Source organism: Panthera uncia, chromosome C2 (genome assembly GCF_023721935.1).
Source record: "Panthera uncia isolate 11264 chromosome C2, Puncia_PCG_1.0, whole genome shotgun sequence".
In the NCBI taxonomy this organism is placed as follows: domain Eukaryota; kingdom Metazoa; phylum Chordata; class Mammalia; order Carnivora; family Felidae; genus Panthera; species Panthera uncia.
In genome coordinates, this window is record NC_064810.1 from 10,691,055 (window position 1) to 10,713,088 (window position 22,034).

General features: G+C 40.1%; 2 protein-coding genes across 3 annotated transcripts in view; both read right to left on the bottom strand.

Annotated features, from left to right (window-relative positions):
* Window positions 1–22,034, bottom strand: part of MRPS6 (mitochondrial ribosomal protein S6) — a 67,442-nt gene that overhangs the window by 44,237 nt on the left and 1,171 nt on the right. The gene's annotated exons all lie outside the window — the stretch shown is intronic.
* The window catches only part of SLC5A3 (solute carrier family 5 member 3), a 48,832-nt gene that overhangs the window by 26,152 nt on the left and 646 nt on the right, over window positions 1–22,034 (bottom strand). The gene's annotated exons all lie outside the window — the stretch shown is intronic.

Consider the following 22,034-nt stretch of genomic DNA (forward strand, 5'->3'; position numbering starts at 1 on the left):
GTTTACTGGATGTTATCATCTACCCCCAAATTAAGTATCACTTAGTCTATGCAAATTTATTATAATAAAATTTTCCTAAATCCCCACAAATGTCTATCTGTGGTAGTTATACAGCAATGTAGAAATTGTGAAAGGATTCCTGCCCTAAAGGAAAACAAAACATTCCACGCAAAAAAATTAGGAACATACAACTTAAAAACCCTAAAATTTTACTATTTTTGCTAGCTAAAAGGAGGACATCAGAAGATTTTTGAAAAATGTTCAAAAAGGTAATTTCCTTGCCTTCTTTTTCATCAGGCATTATTTCCAAGAGAATCTGAGAGGATAAAGGCACACAGACATAAGGTATGATTTTGTTGAGTATTTTTTTTCCTTTTAATAATGCTTTCTCGTTAAAGGGTATAGAAAGCTAGGAGAGTAGAGAGGGGAAGAAAAAATTTCTGAAAGTCCAAAAAATAAAGTATTATTATATCTTCCAAACCTCAATAAAACAAACATTTATCAACCATTAGATAATAAATTATCTTCAATTAAGTCAATCAGATAACTTTTCAATCCTGGATTAAGAAAAAAATCACTCTGGAAAACAGACATTTAAATCCACCTAAAATCAAGTTCATGACTCTGACGATTTTTCTCCTGGAAAAAGAGACAAATTCTAAATCTACAAAGTTAATTATAACTGTAGCTGAAAGATCAATATAAAGAACAATTTGTTATTCAACCTAATGCCTTCCACACATCAACTTCTAATGTGATTTCTCCTTTTGTGATAAAGCAACCGCAAAGTGAAATGTTTTTCTATACTCAACAAAGTAGGTTGCTTTTTGATGAATCTAGGCAACTTCCTTTAAAAATCAGTAGTAAACTTAAACCCTATTAATGATACTAAAGCCACTTCTTTCCAAAACTGTTCAAAACAGACCACAGTATTAAAAACTTTTTTTTTCCTTTTAATGTTTGTTTATTTTTGTGAGAGCGCGCGCATGCGCGTGCATGGGCAGGGGGAGGAGCAGAGAGAGAGGGAGACACGGAATCCAAAGCAGGCTCCAGGCTCTGTCTGAGCTGTCAGCACAGAGCCCAACGTGGGGCTTGAACTCATGAACCGTGAGATCATGACCCAAGCCGAAGTCAGACGCCTAACCGACTGAGCCACCCAGGCGCCCCTTTAAAAACTTTTAAAAACACACCTCTCACTGGCAAGGAAAGGAGCTGGAAACAATGCCTAAACAGAAATGTTCTACCAAGTTAGGTTATCAGGCCTTATTCATAATGCTGCCTAGACAGACATGTCTTACTTAAACCCATCTTTATGCCTTTTTAAGCGTGAAGCACTATAATAATTATACTTAGAAAACTGATTAAAATCCTTCCTCCTAAAAGCCAGTGTCAATAATGACTGAATAAAACTCCCACATACAAAAGCATAAAATACACTAACAGTTGGGATTTGTATCACTTCATACTTGCCAAATCTTGAAGCTGGTCATTAGTTCTGTGACCTCAAAAACTTTCTAAAGGAACCCTTGGACATTATGTAAGAAGAATGACCTAAATTTTTTATAAAATATAATCAGATGACTAATAAGCATTAACTATTTAAAAGAGCACCTTTAGGGGCGCCTCGGTGGCTCAGTCGGTTAAGCGTCTGACTCTTGATTTTGGCTCAGGTCACGATCCCAAGGTCAATAAGATTCTCTCCACACACACACCACCCCGCCACCTCCCTCCACCCCTCTCTCATGCTCACGCAGGCTCTCTCTCTAAAAGGGCGGGGGGCACCTTTAAGGTTTCAGTATAAGGGGCAGGTCCTTAATTACAAAGAAAATAGTTGCTGGTAGCTATGAAATCCTGCCTTCAACAAAGCTCTCCCCACCATTCAACTACCGAGCCGCCTGTTTCAACTTACACAGAAAAGCCTAACTCACAAATCAGAACAGCCCTTTCAGGTGTTGCTCTTCTCCGTGGCGGTAGCCGACCAACCAACCATGTGTTTCCCCCAAGAAGGGACAAACAAAACATCCAGGGGTTTTTGCTGGGAGGGGAGGGGAGAATACGTGCTGTAGCAGCCCCACCAGTAGCTTATTTGCTCAGAGAACCAAGTGCTCAGAAACAGAACAATCACTAAATCACTAGTAAGCACTGCTAATAGCAGTATCCTTGTTCTTCTTGTCAAATACAATCTATACAAGTCAGATACCCGAACCACATTCTGCTCCCTGATGAAGGGGGAAATGTTCACCCTGGTCTAACCCCTAACTTCTCTACAACAGCAAGTAAGCTAGAGAAAAGATGTTCTGCCCACAGGAGAGGTAGCAGAGAATGGCCAAACACTAGCTCAACTCTGTCTGCCTAAGCCTCCTCAGACCATTCAAAAGCCATTGCCAGCAAGTCCCCATCTCACCGGATACCATACCAGCCTGTGGGCAGGCTTAAGATTTTTCCAATTTAAACAAAAAACATCCAGAGACCAGTACCCAGTAGACTGGAAAAGGAAAAACAAACAAAACCAAAAATAGGTCAACTTAGTTTGTAGAACGATATAAAATACTATAATGCAATGCAGCTAAATTTTACAGTCCAGTCATGAATACAGATGGTCACAGCCTTGAACTTTACTCTGTTAGGAAATAAACTGTGCCTTCCTTAAAAATGGTTCCAAATAGAATATACAATATAAGTTCTTCGTATTTTTCTCTTTCCTTTGAAGTAAATATTTCTATGACAAAAACACAATGAACACTAACCAGAATTCCTTTATTTTCAGAAAAAATATACATGCAGAAATTTTTTCATCAGCCAAAAAGAAGCTTTTTATGTTTTTATATTATTAGAACAAAGCTGCTACTTGGTTCAGGTAAATCCCATCAAGTGAGACAAGTAATAAAACAGGTACATGAATGATAAATATATGGGTTGGTTCCCTGGTAGTAAATTTTTAAGGAAACAAGTATTTCTATCCTAGGAGTATTATTTGTAGAATGTATAAAGTGGTCCCCTAGTGGTGATGGGCAGTATAATGAATTTAGCCAAATCTCAAAACACAAGGGGAGTCAGTGTAAAACAGAGCAGAAGCCCCCACAGAGGAAAGAGCTTCTTTCTCAGAAAGTGTTTTGTTGATAGTTTTGCACAAAATTAGAATACCATTTTGGTACTGTTTAGATGAATTAAATTACAACCGAAGAATTAATCTAAATAGAGAAGCATACCTAAATATTTGCTGTGTTTGAACTAAAAAGAGGAAAACAGGTAACACCAAATTAAATCAAATCAGCTATTAACCTCCCATTAGGTAATAGAATAAAAATATAATTATTATAATAAGCAAATCCAACATCTCTTTCCTAGTATCTAGGGTGACCAGATAATTTATCTTCCAAACTAGGAAATTATTCTGGGACAATCTATAAAATCCAGGACATATAGTCACTCTAGAAATAAAGTCACCAACAGAGAACAAGAAAAACAATTCCTAAAGCTATCAGGGCTCCACATCACAACAAATTCAATGAAGCAAAGGGACTAACAAAGGGTAGAATACAGTGACACTAAAAGTGACCAAACAACAATCATTTTAGCTTTGGAGTCACTTTAAAAACCACACAAAGGACCACCTGAACAGGCCAGTCCAGCACTACTAATAGTACTCTTGCCGGGTCTTGCTTACATTCTGATCCAAGGAAAAATGCTCACTGTAACAGCTAGTAAATTCAGGGTTAGAGAACACAGACACTTCTGAAAACTTACATGTATATAAGCGGCGTAATCAAGAAAGCAGACAAACTGAAGGGCTGGAGCCCAAGCTGTTTCTTCCTAAACGCAGGATGGAGGCAAGTAATCTCTATCAGCCTCAAGTGTCTCCTCTGTAAAATCAAATCACCAACTAGCTCCTAATGATTTGATAAGGAATAATTAACACAGAAAGAACAGAATATTGCCCACTACAACAAACAGGCACTCAGTAAGTGTCTCTTTACCTTCTACAACTTGTGTGGACTAAAAATGATATCAACTCCTTTTAAATTGTCAACTATAATACAGGCATATTAGGTTCTTCACAAAAGTTATTTACAAAGAAAAGAACTAGGTAAAGTAATATATTAAATATGCAGTTCTCCCACAAATATTTCAAGGAGGCTCTCAACCATATCATGAATAATTAGTTCCTATTTACATCACTTCAAGTAAAACACACACAAACTAAATTTATACAAAATTCTTAGGGACTTTTCGTAACTCATTTTCACTTTTGTCACCTTGACTCAAGGTTCAGTAAAGCAAACTCCACTAGCCCAGGAGACTAATGGTGCATGGTACAGAGTATGTGAGTACTCATACAGGACCTTCTTCAACCCACACTTCTTCTAAAAACGTAGAAATGAGTATTGGCAGCAGTTTATCAGTGACACTTGAAAAGCAAAAGAAGCGTTCCTAATACAACTGATATGAATTCCAGCCAATTTCAAATTACAAGTGGAGCTAAAGATAACTCTACATGTAATCATATGATAGAACAGTCCCTAAAACACGTCAGGAGTTTGCCCTTAAAATCTCTCCGCAAAACATTTCTATTATACCTACAACCTTACCTATTCAAATTTTTAAAAGTACCTAAGAAATGCATGAAATTCTGAATTCAAATGGCATTTAAAGTGTATCCTAGGGATTTCTAGTCCCAGTGTATCATCACAGGGGTGGAAGGAGAGGCAGAGTGGGCAGGGATCTGAGCCCCACTCGAGCAACCCCCTACCGATGGGAACAGCTCCACTTTTAGCGAAGTATGGGGGAGGGAATTGGTTTAGGAGGACGGTTTCCCATGTAAGTAAACCATTTCTTCAGATAAAATCTTATTCACCTAAGAAAAATCATAAACTACCAGATTTATCATTTTATCCATATACACACATTCCCCAAGATATACTCATTGTAACCTGCTTCTATCGCTACAGAAGTCTGGCTCACAATGTTTTGTACTGTTGTTGTTGTCGTTGTTGTTTTAAAAGTCTCAAGAGAATGAAAACCTTTTGGGTATGGGGACAACTTTCAAATGACCACCAATCTCAACGTTTATGTGGGTGATACCGCATCACGTATATGGAACAAACTCCAATAATCTTGAGAGAAATGAGAATATGAAATAAGACAGCAGCAGCGCCTATGTTTGCTTGTAAGAGGTGACGGTCAAAGACAAGTGAGTGATAAATGACACTAACTGACCTAAGTCCTAACACCTTATATAGACACTGTACCCAGAGTGCTGTGTGCATGACTGTGCTCCTCACAACAATCACGGGACAAGCAGTTATTAATGACCGTTTCACCGATGAGAAACCTGAATCCAAAAAGTAGCATAACTTGCCTCGTGTTAGTTATTATTTGTATTTACATCAAGATCTGCACGCACATTCATCTGTCGAAATAGTTTCTGCCCTTGTCATCGCTAGGCAATACCAACTTTAATGACAAGAACATTTCTTTACTCACAGAAGAAACATAAACCGTATCAATTAATAAAAGATCATTCCATATCAACCATGTTTAAAAATCTGTGCCTGCAGAGAAAATACCTGAGATGTATATATGTACATACGACAAATGTTTACAAAATGGACAACAACAACACAGGATAAAAATTCAACTGAACTCTTTATGTACGATCACATGTAAATGGATACATGTAAGGAGAAACGGAGGTAAGTAAACAATTAGAGCAGATGGAGTCAGCTGTAAGACCAGAGCTCATCCTCCTCCTCACCATCCAAAGCCAAGGCTTCTGCCTTCATTCTCTCTGCACTGTTAATCAGTCCTTTCACCAGAGAATAAAAAATTAAATCTAGTCCCTTCTCCACCTGACTTTGTTACCGTGGGCTCTATCAAGCTACTACCCAAGCCAGGCTTCCTTCACCTGCCAAACCCTCCATCCTTAAGACATTAGGTTAGAAGAACTGGCAACACCTGGTCGTCTATCGGACGGAAGAGTTCTCCTAGTAAAATCTGTGCGGCACAGTTCTGACTGGAGTTTGGAGGCCACCTATCCTTGTTTGGGAGTGTGAATAACTTGGCTCATATCCCTCAGACCTGTCTTCCTGTCAGTCCTCCCCATCTCAAGGAATGGGGAACCCATCCTCACTACTGCCCAAGTCCTATGATGTCAGTAACAGTCATCCTTGACTGACTGCTGCTGCACGGTCTCTCTCAAGCCACACACATCAGTCCACTGGTCTGTTGGGTCTACCTCAAAAAAATGTATCTAAAATCAATCCACTTAACAATTTCAAATGCTAGAACTCTGATCCCAATCACCATTTAATCTCCTCTAGTTCACGAAATGCCCTCACCTCTTCACCTACCTCCAAAGTTTGGCCCTTGGCCCACTGCACGATATCAACAAACACAGGAAGCAGCCACCCCTTTATTCACAACGCACCAAACACACCTACGGGCCCTGACATTTGCTGTTCCCTCTGCAGGGTACACTCAGCACTCCCAGGTTTTCACAAAACTTGCTTTCTTCTCACTTACGTCTTTGCTCAAAAGTAACTGCCCTAGCCATCTCAGTCTCTCATCCTGCTTTATTTACTTTGAAAAGTAATTTCTACACACACCGTGGGGCTTGAACTCACGACCCTCAGACCAAGAGTCTGATGCTCTACTGACTCAGCTAGCCAGGCACCCTATCCTGCTTTCTTTCTTTCCACAGCACTCGATACCTTCTACCATACCGTAAACTTGTTTATGTTTGCTGTCTCCTCACTACCAGAATGTAAACTCCATCAGGGTAGAGATTCTTGTCTGTGCTGTTCAGTGATGTAATCTCTGTCTAGAGCAGTCTGGCACACAGCAGGCAGGCCAAGCGTTTGTTAAGTAAAAGAATCAAATATTAATGATCAAGTACCCAACCGAGCTACCCGATACTTTCAATATCCTACACGATCATCAACGGTGGGTCTTTTTAGGCAGTAAATGATGGCAGATTATTAAAAGGCCAAAAGGGAGTACAGCATTTGCTCCCATGACAAAAACATCAGCTATCACAAAGTTTGGAAGGTGTGTGGAACGACCAGGCAAATCCAACTAGGCAAGAAGCCTTCTGCTCAGGTAAAAATCTCCATCGGGGGGAAAATCTCAATGGGCCATGAGGTAATAAAAATCTGTGTCTGGAGACACGATCTCATCCTACCTGCCCACCGTAAGAGTGGTCTACATACTTCATTGTGCTCACTCCACTTCAGAATGTGCTCCAGGTATTAGCAACATCCGCCTCGTAGCGCGCAGTGATATCCAAGTGCTTCCCGTACTGCAGTCATTTCTACGCAAAAGGCACGTCAGTGTGGGCAAGCAGCACCTTCCTTTAGCCCACTCAATACAAGCCCAAGCCTCTCGCTAACGTCAGCTTATGAAGACTCTCTCCCTTCAGCTTATGAAGACTCTCTCCCTTCTCCGCCTCTTCGTTACACCTGACGGTTGAAATGTTTCCAAAGAACTGAGAGTTACTTTGTTAACTACACTTACCAACACTAGAGCCAGGCACCATTTCTACACTACATGTACCAGCTCATCCAATCTTCACAAAAACCCCAGGAGGAAGGCACGATAATTATCCTCAATCTACAGATGAGAAAATTGAGGACGTATCATTAAGGAAGTCCAAGAACATCCTCAGTGAAATGAAGATGAAGAATGTACCCTTTTATAACGTTCCCCAGGAAGATACACATAACAGGAATAAACACAAGTCAGAAAAAAACCTCACTGATACAAAAGGAAAAATGCAATTAGAAAGTCACCCTTTATAGTCCCTGATGAATCAAAGTCTAACCTTATCTCTAATCATGAGAAAGCAACTATACAAATCCTACGCAATGGTTACAATGGATGCTAGAATCCTTAGGTGAAAGGTTGATGGGGAAATTTAAACTGGATGGATGAGGCTGACACTATCAAGAATCAATCTTCTCTAAAAGGCAGACATATAATGCCACACCCAGAATACTTATGTCCTCTTGCAAAACGAAACAATCAAATTTCTACCTGCCAGTTTACCGAAAATACCCGGAATAGATGAACACATAAAACACCGGGAAATTATCAAATTCAGAAAAGAAGGGTGGGGAATCTGTTAGAGTAAAAGACTCAACAGGCCATCTGGTAAATGTAGCCTGTGGACCTTGTTTGGACTCAGATTCAAGCAAACCAACTGGGGAAAAACATTTGAGACAATTTGGAGAATTTGAACATGGAGCTGTTATGGAATTCATTTGATGTCATAAAAGCACTGTGGTTGGCTTTTGTTTTTCTTTAAAGCCCTTAACTTTTGGATGCATACGAAACACTTACAGGTGAAATCTTATATCTGTACTTTGCTTTAACGTAGTCCAGCAACAAATGATTCAGAATCATCAACAGATGCTAACCCCAGTGGAAGACTGAAGAGAATACTCAGTCTCAAGTTTGTCACCCTAGAGGTCACGGATTACAAAAGGAAGATACATTTACATTAGGGCAATCTAATGGCTATCACCTACACCAACTGAATGCTTAACATCAATAGTGAGACAAACTGACATGCCTCTTGATACAATACACTGACATCCCTCTTTAATAATTATGCCAACAATGTTTAACCTATCTCTAGTCATGAGAAAACCAACTAGACAAATCCAAATCGAGGGATTCTGAAGACCAGTGGGCCTGGACTCTTCAAAGTGCTACTGTCATTAACGACAAGGACCAGAGAATTGTTCTAGATCAAGGAGACTAAACAACTAAATCCTTGATTGATTCTCGATTAAATACTGGATTAAAAAGTTAAAAGATATTAATGGAATAAATTTGAACGTGTACTGAACATTTTATAATACAGTAGCAATGTCAGAATTGTGCAATGGTTATGTTGTAGTTAGGAAGTAAAGCCCTTATTCCTTAAGAAAAAAAAAAGGGCCACGTCAAGATGTCTGCATCTCTCCAACAGTGCAGATTAAAACAAAAACAAAACAAAACGGCAAATATGGCAAACTCTAAAAGCCAGTGATCTAGGTGAAAAGCCTGCAGGTGTTAATTGAACTGGTCTTTTTTTTTTTTTTTTTTATTTTTTTTTGTGGGGGGGGGGGGGGGAGTGGGGAGCAGAGAAAGAATCCCAAGCACGTTCCGTCCTGTCAGTGCAGAGCCCAAAGCAGGGCTCGATCTCACAAACCGTGAGATCAACCTGAGCCAAAATCGAGTCAAGACGCTTAACTGACTGAGCCACCCAAGCACCCCTGGGTCTTGTAACTCTTCCGAAGATTTAAAATTTTAAGATAAAGTTAAAATAAGATAAAATACTTCCGAAAACAAAACCAAAGGGGCAGAGTGTAGATGAAGCAAGATTGGTAAGCGTTGATTGGTTGCTGAAGCTGGGTGATGGGCATAGTATGGAGATTCACTGCACTATTTCCTTTTATGTGTGCTCAATTCTGGATCTTAATTTTCACTTCTACAAAATGGGGAAAAAGATGTACCTTAAGGCAACGTCTAGATTACTAAATGAAAAGGCCCTGTGGACAAAAAATAAGCAATAAACAATTGTTATGCAGTGTCAATTCTTTCAGGAAAGGTTTGAAGGCAACCGACAAAACAAAAGCCTGCTGAACTGAATGCAAAGCTAACACAGAACTCCGACATATCTGCACTTGTTCATCTCTTCTGCCCCCAGTTACCGGCAGCAGTGTACTTAAGACTCCTCACTGAAGTTTCCGCCTTGCCTGAGCACTCTAACAAAAATGCAATTTGCCACATTTGTCTCTCATCACGCTTTCTCTAGCATCTGCTGGTTTGTCTCCCTTACTAGAATGTAAGCTCCAAGAAAGCTGGAACTTTGTCTTCCAGTTTACCACTATATTCCCCCAAAACATGGTACTGCCAGTCCTCTCTGCAGGCACTCAAAATAGATGTGAACTACTTCTTTCAATCTAAAGGGACTTTAACTGTACCACCATGATGTTGTAAACTCCTTTTACAGATACAGTGATGAAAAGCAGAGCTTGCTTCTAGGTTGAGACTGCTCGTGAGATGCTGGCCCAGCCACTCACTGAGCTGTGTGACCCTCGGCACCTTTCTGCTTCAGGTTTTTTCACTTGGAAAATGGAGATCACACCACCTCACCCTTAAGATGGCCGAGTATTGAAGGAGAAAATACACACACACACACACACACACACACACACACACCCTGCTTGAACTACCCACTAAGGACTAGGTAGTATCAAACAGAAGGTTCAGAAGGAGAACATCCACCATGTCAACTCTGTGGTTCACCTTCATGTTTTCTGTGCTCATCCAACTTGATGTCTTATATTCCTGGAAAAAAGATTCCTAGAAGGAACACATGCCAAAATTTTCTTTTTCCATGTAACAAGGGCCAGAAAATATAAACACAAGCCTTCTTGTAGACCAGATTCTAATTCTCCCAGGAGGCCAAGGCATAAATAGAAGATCCTGAAACTGGGATGTTTCCTCAAGCAGATACATTTGGTTGGAAAACTCTTAAACTTTCTAATTTTCTTCAAAGGTTGGGGTATACAAGATTTTCAAGAAGTAAAAAGTAAGACCACAAAACAGGATAACTTTACTTCTATTTGGAAGGATTGGTAGAAATCATGGCTTGAATTGAATGTAAAAAGTGAACATACAACTGGGGTATGGTGTTACAGACTACGAATGCAGCTAGATTTTCCCCTTGTATTTCAAAGATAGGAAAGGAGACTGGTCTAAAAAATCCGGAAAAATAGGATCACAACTGCTTTCCATGAATGCCAGAAATTCGAAGATGCTTAAGTTACAGCTTCCAATTATTTCAGCCTAATCAGATAAAATATTTAATTTAAAAAACTTTATCAGGACGACTTTTTCTTCACCTCAGTCTTCTTAAACTGACCTGGCAAGCACTCCTGGCCCTTAGCCCACACGAGAATGGTTCCTGAGACCGACACCGCTACTACAGCTACTACGGACTTAAGCTCATCCTAATGGAAAGGTGGTGTCTAAGGTTTTCAAAACCGCAATTACTGTATATGAGAAAGCAACTGTGTGAAGTATGCTAACAAAACAGAAGGCAAATAGCATACCAGCAAAAGAATGAGAATCAAAACAACGGATCACTGGATCATACATTTACTTAACAGGTTCAACCGATTTTTTTAAAAGTACATCTTTTCTATATGTAACATACACCTGGCACAGACCCTACTCTCAAATTTAGCCTTTCATTCACCAACACTCACCTTAACACTGAATCAAAACCAGAACTGAACGGTATTTTATATTCATAATCTACCCATCTAACTAAAGCAAAGGCTACACATGGGTTTCAAGTCCAGGACCTTCTCAGCACCTGAAATCCAAGTGCAGCTAAGGTCTTGATCACCACCCTGAGAATGTTCCCACACTGGACTACTCCACAGCAGTCTGGCTATATGATAGCTGCACTTGGGTCTCTTGATGGAAACTCCAGCATTTTAACAGTAAGGGTGGGTGTCAACAAGAACATTTAAAAACTAAAGTCCAAATGAAGACAACACCAGCACTTCTGGATTCTGGGGCAGAAGCAACCGAAGCCAGTTTTCAAGCACTGAGGGCTCCAAGTTGAGGAGGTTCAGATTATGGTTTTGTTAAATCCACACTCTTCACGTGCAATTCTGTTTTTAAGCTCTCACCCACACCAACCACTCCTGAAATGTCCCCCAAAGTGGGTAGGGACTGCCTTAACCAGGACGCTGCAATCATGGTAAAAATGAATTTGGGGGGGGGGGGGGGGAGAAGCAGGACTAGAAAGGCAGGAAAGAACCTGAGATGGACCTGAGATTTTTAATTTGCTGTTATGTATATGAAGTGAGAGTGGGGAAGTAACAAAGACAAAAAATGTCAGTCAAGATAATAACTTGGCTTCCAATCTACAGAAACATGAAGCCCTGGTCAAAAATAAAAATACTAGCTGGGGCTCCTGGGTGGCTCAGTTGGTTGGGTGTCCGACTTCGGCTCAGGTCATGATCTCACAGTTCATGGGTTCAAGCCCCGCATTGGGCTCTGTGCGGACAGCTCAAAGCCTGGAGCCTGTTTCGGATTCTATGTCTCTCTCTCTCTCTCTCTGCCCCTCCCCTGTTCATGCTCTGTCTCTGTCTCAAGAATAAATACACATTAAAAAAATAAAAATACTAGGGGCACCTGGGTAGCTCAGTCAGTTCAGCATCCGACTTCGGCTGAGGTCATGACCTCACGGTTCTTGAGTTCCAGCCCCACGTCAGGCTCTGTGCTGACAGCTCACAGCGTGGACCCTGCTTTGGATTCTGTGTCTCCCTCTCTCTCTCTGCCCCTCACCCACTTATGCTTGCTCACTCGCGCTCTCTGCTCCCTCAAAAATAAAAAAAAAAAAATTTTTTAATACAATAAAAAAATACTATATCATCCCCTTGTTCTAACTGTGACAGGAAGAGCACCTACATTTTTTCAGGGTAATATTATATTCCAAGGCTCATGGGTCCTATAAGCTAATGCAAACTTCAAAAAATTTCATTTTCTCGACAAGCTGTCTGCTCAAAATAGTACTGCAAACCCCAAACAGCTTAGTACAATAGGTATAAACCAAACTGCACTAATGCATGCTTAAAATACAAAATACAAAAAAAAAAAAGTGTAGTACTAAAAATACTAATTTCTGACAATTTACATTAAGTCATACTGCAGTTCTTGTGCAAGTCTCTGAAGTCTATACGTACACTTTAGCCTAAATGGGCATACCTAACACAGTAGCCCCAACTAGAAACCAATACTACTTTTAAGAATTAAACATGTTTGCCATTTATAGTAATTAACTGTTAGCCCTATCGTAAACCAATGACCAGTTAAAAAGTGAGTTTATCAACATGTGAGCAGCAATTTCTGAAACCTAAATTCTAAAAGAAGTCTAAAGACCATCAGGGACACCTTTAAAAAAATGTCTAAGGCCAATGATCTCAATCATAGATTCTAAGATGGTAGCATATCTGACCAACAGATAGATTTCATTTGGTTCATCGTGTTTAAATATTTTTGAGTTAATTGCCAACATCTTAAATATCAAATTTCCTATAAAATCTGGATTTCTGGCTGCGAACACTAGGGCAGAAAAGGACAAGCTGGCAAAACCAGACCCACGTTCCCAGGCAACAGACTTGGTTAACAAGCACCGTCCCTACCAGGACACACAATCTCCTCCACCCAGCAGCCCTTCCATTTTGCCACAGGCCCTCCCAACCCTTTGCAGTCTTGAGTTGAGACACTCCGAACTAGGACAAAATTTAATCTAAACCGAGGACAACAGTTCATACTTACCCGGTTTTAAAACACAATAGTTAAAAGAATCCAACACACATCCTGGCTATTCCTCAGGCAACTTTGTTAAGTAGCTTTTATTAACTCACGAATACATTTACATTCACATTGCCGGCTCCCAAACAGAATGAAAAGACTTAAGTTACCAGCATTGCTATTCCTCTTGGTCACAGTCTGGTTTCTTCCGTTATAGACTCACATATACACATTTCTCAAGTGTGCTTCAAATGGTGCCCAATACCTCATACCATCCCCAATCCCATTATGCAACTTCAGCAAAATAAAATAATCAGGTACAAAGTCACAAATTAAGTCTGAAATAAAGTTGGATTTAAAAGATTGACAGTTAAGTAAACATCAAAAAAAATGCACATTCTCTTGTAGAAGATCTTATCTTGGACTCGTTAGATCACGAGTATTCCTGGCTTACAAAACAATTACTAAAAAAAATAAATAAAAGCATATTAATAAAATAAATATATACATTCCAGCAACAGGGGCTGTAAAATAGTTTTAATTCTTTCATAAAAGTAAAATCTGTACCAACAGGAATGGAACAAATCTCTTAAAATCACCAATTAAAATGAAATATTTAGTTTTATAATACAATGCTGCATCAGAAATGAAAAATAGAATACGAACTGAAAATACCATGGAGTGTGAGAAATCAACTGGGCTATCATCTATCTGCTCCATCTGTTTTTCGTACCGAAGAGTTCACCCTTACAGCTTTAGCAATTTGGTCACATTGGCAATCGAATACTCACTGAATAAATCAAAATACCGTTTCCCCCTACACTTGCCTCAAGTCACCTTAATAATTAAGAGCCTATCCAAAGTAATTCTTCTGTTTAGATTTTCCCTATTTGTCACTTTTCCCAACTTCTCACCTAAAATACTGTCTTACTAAGCACTAGTTATAATAAAGTTGGATGGGAATGATAACACAAAGACCAGATGCAAATAGTGTAGTTCTTTATGAGGAGTCCCAGCACACAGTGCCTGGCAAAAGCCAGCAGTTGTTAATATAAATGATGGACATCGGTCTGACAGATTGTTCTAAGCTGGTGGAGTTCGTGGGAACCCTCATACTCACACGCTACATCTCCTATAATCAAAAGCTTGCCCTTGCTTAATTTGTATGCAAGCTATTATGCAGTATGACTCATGTTATAAATTCAAATACTTACTGAGCAACTACCATATTCCAGGTCTGACTAACTGTCAGATTCTGATAAAACAACTTACATATAAAAAAAATTTACCTTTTGGAGTCTTCTCATCAATAAAGCGGCCATAATGAAAAACTACGTAATAAAAGTTCAATAACTTGCCTGATATCACAAAGCTACTTCGGTGACATACTGAACACCTATTACCTCCAAGGTCATGTTACCACTTTATCTTCAGACTCTCCAACTTAGAGATTACTCCCATTTTACAGCGAGGAAATGAAGATCCAAAAAGGTTAAGATCCCTAGGAGATAGGTGCCAGGAACCAAAACCAGGTCGATCTGTCTCTAGCTCTTTCTAGTATCCCCGTGCCAGTTCTTTATTTCGACATAATACAACCAGTATCTTCATTGAGGGTCTTATGTTCTTCTAATCATTTAGAAAACAAAAATCAGAACACTTACTGAAGCAGAAGCTTTCATATCCCAATCATATCCAAACGTAACAGGTAAAAAAAAAAAAAAGGGATTAACGCTAAAGCAGGAAGTCAAAATATCATACATACGTACCTTAAACATTTTATTTAAGTTTAACACATAAATGTACATTCATTTGCCAATCTTAATATGGGGTCAAAGCACTTGGAGAATGGGATCGATGAGGAGGAGCGCCTTGCTGATTGAAGTTCCTTCTGCTTGATCTAAACCACACCTATTAACGCATCATCTACAATTTCCATTTTCAGTTTCATTAAAGTGGAAAGCACACAGAATCCTTTGGGACTAATGTTCTTCCTCCCAAACTTTTAGTTACTACGGCCATATCTAATTCTACAGCCATTATTTTAGGAACTCACCTTTATCAAGTCTTTCCAAAGAATCCAACTTGGTTTTCAGGGGAAAAAAAAGTTTTGCACTCATTTTATCAGTTTACATGATATTTAATTATTATAAAAACAAGATTACCTGCCATCAAATAGTCTTGAAAACGAACACCACTTCTGGTAGGCATATATCTTGCCCAGGGCAAGCCAAGTGCACTGACTTGAAAGCAATTCACTAACACAAGAGGTCAGCATGCTATCACCCAAAACTGTTTCAGAGATGAGAGTAGGAATCCCATAAGGTAGCTAAGTGAACACAGACATGTGCAGTGCAGAGCAGCGGAGAGGATAGAAATGAAACAGGCTGGACTCTCAAGAATTTGTAATCTAGCAAAGAAGGTAAACATTCACCAAGTAACTACAATATGCAGTAGAAAGTGATCCATGTGATAAGACACAGGAAAACACCATGCAAATCCAAAGGAAAAATTACAGTCTATACTCCCCCAACAGTGCAGGCCCTCCCTCAATATTTTTTTATTGTACTAACGAAGTGAAAATGAATTTGAGGCAAGTTTTCATGTATATCATGGGTAATATGGAAAGGGAGGGCATTCCAAGAAAAGCAGGATGACACAGGCACCAAAGAAAATGAAACGTAATGGTATTTATGGAGATCTACAACAGGTCTGTTTACTTAATATATGGAACGGGGAATGAAAGAAATTGATATGAAGTCTAAAAACAAAAAAGTCGGGCATTCTATCACATGTGGCCTTAGATGCCAGACTTCATTCTGAATGTCTCTGAAAAAGAGAGGTGTGCTGGAATTTGGCAAGTGTTGACACAATCAACTATTACAGAAAGACAATGAAGTACTCAGAAAGCCACCACTATACAATGCTTTGTATCATCTCCTACTTAAAAATGAATCTCAACTGAATCTGAATTTGATGGTCTTACAGCATCTCAAGAACTATTTTTGTACTCCAAGAAACATATTTACTACAGGCATTAATTATCCTCCCCTCAGCAGTGTGTTAGAGACCAGCTAAGAAACTGCAAGAATCAAGATAGAAATATTAGTGGTTCAACCTGAGCAGAGAAGACACCACATGGGATTGGGACTGCAGGAATATAAGGAGTTGCATTTGCTCAGCCACAGGTGACAGAAGACAGAGAAGCCACAGAGTAAGTTAGACCAGTTTTAGGGTAGGCGACTCAAGTCTGAACCATATTGAGTTTGCAGTGCCAAGGGGACATCCAGGAGGCTATATAACCAGCACACAGAAGAGCACAAAACGCCAGGGTTCTTGGCTTGTTACCAAAAAAAGGCAAATCATCCATATGAAAGTAAAAGGTATAGTAATAGGAGGAGGAAAATGGAAGGCACTGATGCAGAAATGTCAGAAAACAGCACCGTAAAGCTAATACTGAACCTAGGAAATTTTGTTTGTATACTCTAAATCAAGGGTCAGCAAACTTCTTCTGTAAAGGGTGAGAACAAATATAAAAAAATAAACAGGGTTATGTCCCAATACACCTACATTTATGGACACTGAAATTTGAATTTCATAAAATTTTCACATCATAAGTTATCCTTCTTTTGATTTTTTTCCCCAACTACTTAAAAATGTAAAATTCTTTCCAAGCTCACAAACCATACAATACAGGCGGCAGCTAAACTGGCCTGTGAGCCACAGTCTGCTGACTCCCTGCTGTAGCATAGAACAAAGATAAGAGAATTGGATTAACTGTCCTTTTCCAAACTCCTAAGGGCAGTTTTTCCTTTAAATATATTAATACCTTACCAGACATTCCTTAAATTTGGTTGATTTCCTTAAATTTGGCTCCACTAAGAGAGAACATGTGTTGACATCCCTGTTGGGTAAGAACATTGCCTTGCACTAAGAAGAGGTATTCTTTATAAGGAACAGAAAAATTATGCTTGTACTACAAATACAGCAAAGGCAACTGAATGAAAATTATTACCTTAGAATTTGTCCCTCATTGCTCTCAAACTCTTTGTTTCCTTTAAAGTGATTTTGTGATCTAAAGGTGAGAAGATTCAATAGCAGTCTGCACATAAATTCCCAGATTTTAAAAACCTATAAACATGAGTAACGAATGTGCGGGTCATGAGTAACAATTAAGAAAATAAAAATTAGTGCAGAAATGTCAACTTCCGACAAGCAGTCTTAACAAATACAAACCACATCTGGTGAGGAAGGATTCCTTACCCCCAAGCCACTCCTTGTACCTTAGCTGTAGCTCAGGGGCAGGAACAGGACTCCTTCTTCAATCACTTGCTGCGGGAATGAGCTGTAACCCAAGAAAACTTTAATACCAAACGAGAGTATAACATTGCCCACAAGGCTCAAGTCTTTCATTACTGGAGAACTATTTTCAGTTGTCTGGTTTCAAGCAGACAAAACACAAAGGGTGATTATTAAAGATACAAGCTAAGCTGTTCAAGGAGGGCCCAAGAGAAGAAAAAGACTAACTTCTGCATCTGACAGCTAGAACAAAGAGGTTTCCTTTTGAACTTTTGTCTGCCACCACCTGAGAGCAGAAATGTCACTATTTCCTCATGATCAAATGTTGCCAACAAGCCAAGCTGCAATGACCTAGGTTTGGCCAGTCCCATACTTGAGTTCATTATCATTAGCACTTTAGGTCTCCAAAAGGGATCTCAAATGCAAACATTCTGTAGATATTACTTTCAGAGGATTCTATGGTGGAAACAACTCTAGAACAAACACAAAACTGTCGCCAGTTTTTCTCATCAAAAAGACTGTAGTAAAGAAAAATAGAAGACTCTTCACCGCACAATCAGAAAGCCTACTGCTTTCTATAGGAATTACAGAAATTGTAGAAATATTCAAGGATTGGAATATCACTACACTTCTATTTCTAAACTTGTAAAACCCAGGTTGTAAGTTAAACTCAGATTACAACATAAAACTCTTCGCAAAGAACTATTTCAATGACTGATTTTAAAATTTAAAATATAATCTGCTTTCCAATGAAATTTAAAATGAGAGTATTAAACATAAAATGACCAGTGAAATTTGTTTTAATGGAAAAGAACTCAAGATTTCCAAAGTAGCTATCTGCTATTTTATTCCTATTAGAAAAGTATATACAAGATAAATAAACACTATTCTGTTGTACACATGGGCATTCATTTAGCAATTAAACTAGTTATTTAAACCACTAATCTTTAATTCTTCATGTAAAAATTCCTGAGTAGCCATGGGAAAACTTCAGGAAAAGATATTTGCTCAGGGTTTTCACAACTTTAAACATGCCAACTCTGGGAAACATACTAACACATGACAATTAAAATGTTCCTAAACTTAAAAAAAAAACGTCCTAAGCAAAGCAACCACAGAATATAAATGTTCTGCATAGATTTTTTCATCTCAAAATTCTTCTTCCTGAACCCATCCTAAAAGTAAAAATTTTACACAATTTACACAGCTTTTCCTAGGCTTTTCTTACACAGCACGTGGCTTTATCATTCACATATTGGCAGCTGTCTTCCGCCTAACTGAAATTAAATACCAATCTTTAAAATCTAATTTCAAGGTGAAATGAAAGGACATCAGCCATTTTCTCAAACTTGCCAGAGAAAGGTCCTCAGGAGTCAGTGTCAGACCTCACCCGAAATGCATCACCCCTCCTCTCTCTACTTGAGTGTTCCCACTGCAAGAGGACAAGGTGGAGGTGAAGAAGGAACTCTCCATCTCAGTTTCTCAGTCGTCAGAAAACTCCGATGCTACCTGATATAGGTATATCAAGATTCCAATCTTTTTATTCTGGAAACCCTTCTATAAATATAATCTAAGAATGATCTAAGCAACCAACCATCTTTTCAAATGGCTTTAGTCATCACCTTTAAAGGCCTGGTTTCACAACATCCATTACTTTACCATTTCTAATTTCAGAATTTAGCCACACTTTCACCTACTTTTCATGCTAAATTAAAAGTCGGGGAGAAACAAAAATATGACCACTTTTTTTTATATACACACATTAAAACAAACTTCAAGCTAAATGGCACCTGCCAAATAAATTTGGTCTTGGAAGGACTGGTAACTAACTACATTCATGAATGTATAAACTGGGAAATGCAACAAAAACAGAGACTCCTTTAACTTCCAGTTGCAAACTGAGAAAGAACACAGCACTGGAAATTCTAAGGGACTGATCAACACAAAATTGTATAGCTGAATAAGGACTCGTGCTGTACGCTACACCCTGAAATCTGTCAACGGAAACTCCCACAAGTGACTGGACTACGGTGCACTGGGTCTCCGCTACACGAGATGCTGAGCCTCAACACGGTATTGTGTGTTTTAATTTTAAAAGTTCTTGTTTGCTCATTTTTAAGGAGCCCAGCTAGGAGTCAAAGGAAATAAAATAGGGGAGGGGAGAGTAACATACTCCAAAGAGACTAGGAATGCTCTTCAGGCTTCCAGAGTACCACAAAAAAGAAACAAAGAGGAAGACCTCTCTGGGAATCCAAAAAACAAAAAGCTGGAAAAAAACAGTCTCAACTTCCATGTCTCCTGTTAAGAACGGTCAACATAAACCCATTTCCTCAATTCCAAGACACATAAATGGTTGGTTGTGGGAGACTGGGGGGGGGGGGGGGGGGAATAAACCATCACCATTAGAGGGGGTTTCAGAATCTAAAAATATGAAAAACATGCAACTTGGAATTGAGAAGTTACAAGAGGCTTCCTGCAGCAGAAACAAACTGCCACAGACTGGAACGGAGGTTTCCCAGGCCTGCCAAAGGTGTTCAAGCTCACAAGTGGCATTTTGCATTACATACCTAACGTTCACTTTTTCATTCATTTTCCCAAGCACTGATGCTATTTTAGAATCCAATTCCTAAACTGAAAACAAAACTGTTCAAAACCAGGAAGTCTGTTTGTTACACATTCACAACCTCCTCCAAAACTAGTTTTATGGGGGGGGGGGGGGGGAAGGTGTTTTTGCTGTTGTTTAATCTTACTTTTATTCAGGTCAAGGAATTCAACACAACTTCACCACTGTTACAATGTCCTATCAGAGGCCACGGAGGCCTCCTCCTCCAGGGAGGAGTTCACCTTGATTATCTGCTAGTGGGTCGCCCCACCCCCTTGAATTTCAAAGAAACTATTGAATTATTTTCCCCAAACTAGCACTAAAGTAAAAAATGTCTGCGCCACATAGAGGAGCATACAAAAAACAGAACACAAAAAAATACATAGAACATGGCAAAGGCAAAACATTTAACTAATCTACTTGGAGCCATGTGAACTACCCAATGTACTTGGCAGCTATGCTGAAGACAAGTGCAGCGTTTTCATTTCAAAGGTTTATGGAATGAACAAACATTAGGTCTATACTCGGACTCTTTAGCGATCACCTGTTTGGTCCCAAAACGAGGTAAAATAAATGTCAATAAAACACGTTTCCCAAGCTCTATGGTATCGCCTCAGAAGCACAGATTAAAGGGCAGGGCCTAACCAATTTCTACATAGTTAAAAACGTATCCTTTTAAAAAATGTGCTTTTTGTCATCCCTCGTTCCTCTTCTCTTTAGGCATAATGTCTTAGCATGGAGACAGAAGACCCGGGGTTGGGGGTCGGAGATACTCCAGAGGTTAAACAACACAATCCTATCTTCTTCCAAATTCTGGAAGAACGAAGCTGGGGACACAATGGCATGCCTCACCAGACTCTCCGGACCTGATCAAGAGGCACTGGTGTCCTTTCCCACCTTATAGTGCCAAGACTGTAGCAACTTCCTACCGCTCCCTGACTGCCAGTTTTTCTACAGAGGTTGGACCATGATCCCAGCCTGAAATAAGCTGAACCAAACTTCATTGAATAGCTACTCCTCAAAATTGACCCAGAGCGTGATTATCTAGCTGCAGACAGCTCTGCTTCCCAAGTTCAGACGTGGTACAGGTTTTATTATCATTATTTTTTTTATTATACCTGGGCTTGGGGGTGGGGGTGGGGGGCACACACCACACTCTACGTTACCGAATTCACGGGAAGAATGGGGATTTCGGCGAAGGCTGGTGGAGTACCTGACCCAGAACAGAGGACGAAGAGCTGCCTTCCGGCCGCGGGGCCCTGTCCTCGGCCACACCATCACTTGCAATGAACGGGCTGCAGGTTCGCTTAGCATCCCTCCAGACCTGAAATTCCCTACCTCCAGAGCAATCAAAAGCAGGGGGAGAAAAAATTTCTTCCGGAAGGCGCAAAAAAGGCCACAACTTGGATGAATGAAACCGGGCTAAGGGCACCCGGAGCAGGATTTTCGCTGAAGTCAGAAAAAGAAAAGTCAAAGATTTTTTTTTTTAACGTGAGACCGGTTACAAACGCCCGTGGTCCAGATAACTGCACAAACACGCTGTGGAGGACGTTTTATTGAGCGCGGACGGCTCCGGGGCGGCCGGCGGGCGCTAGTGTGGAGGCGGGCGGCGGAGCGGGCGGCGGCGGCGGCGGCGGCGGGACCGGCGACGAGGCGGCTTCGCGACGACGGGAGCGGGGCCGGACGCTCGCGCGTGTCCTCCCGCGGACCTTCCAGGGACTCCCGCGGCCGCCCCGCCCCCCGCCCGCCCCGCCGGCCGGCCGCGTGCGAGGCACACCCTCCCGCGGCCGCGCTCCCGCGCGGGCACACCCCCGCC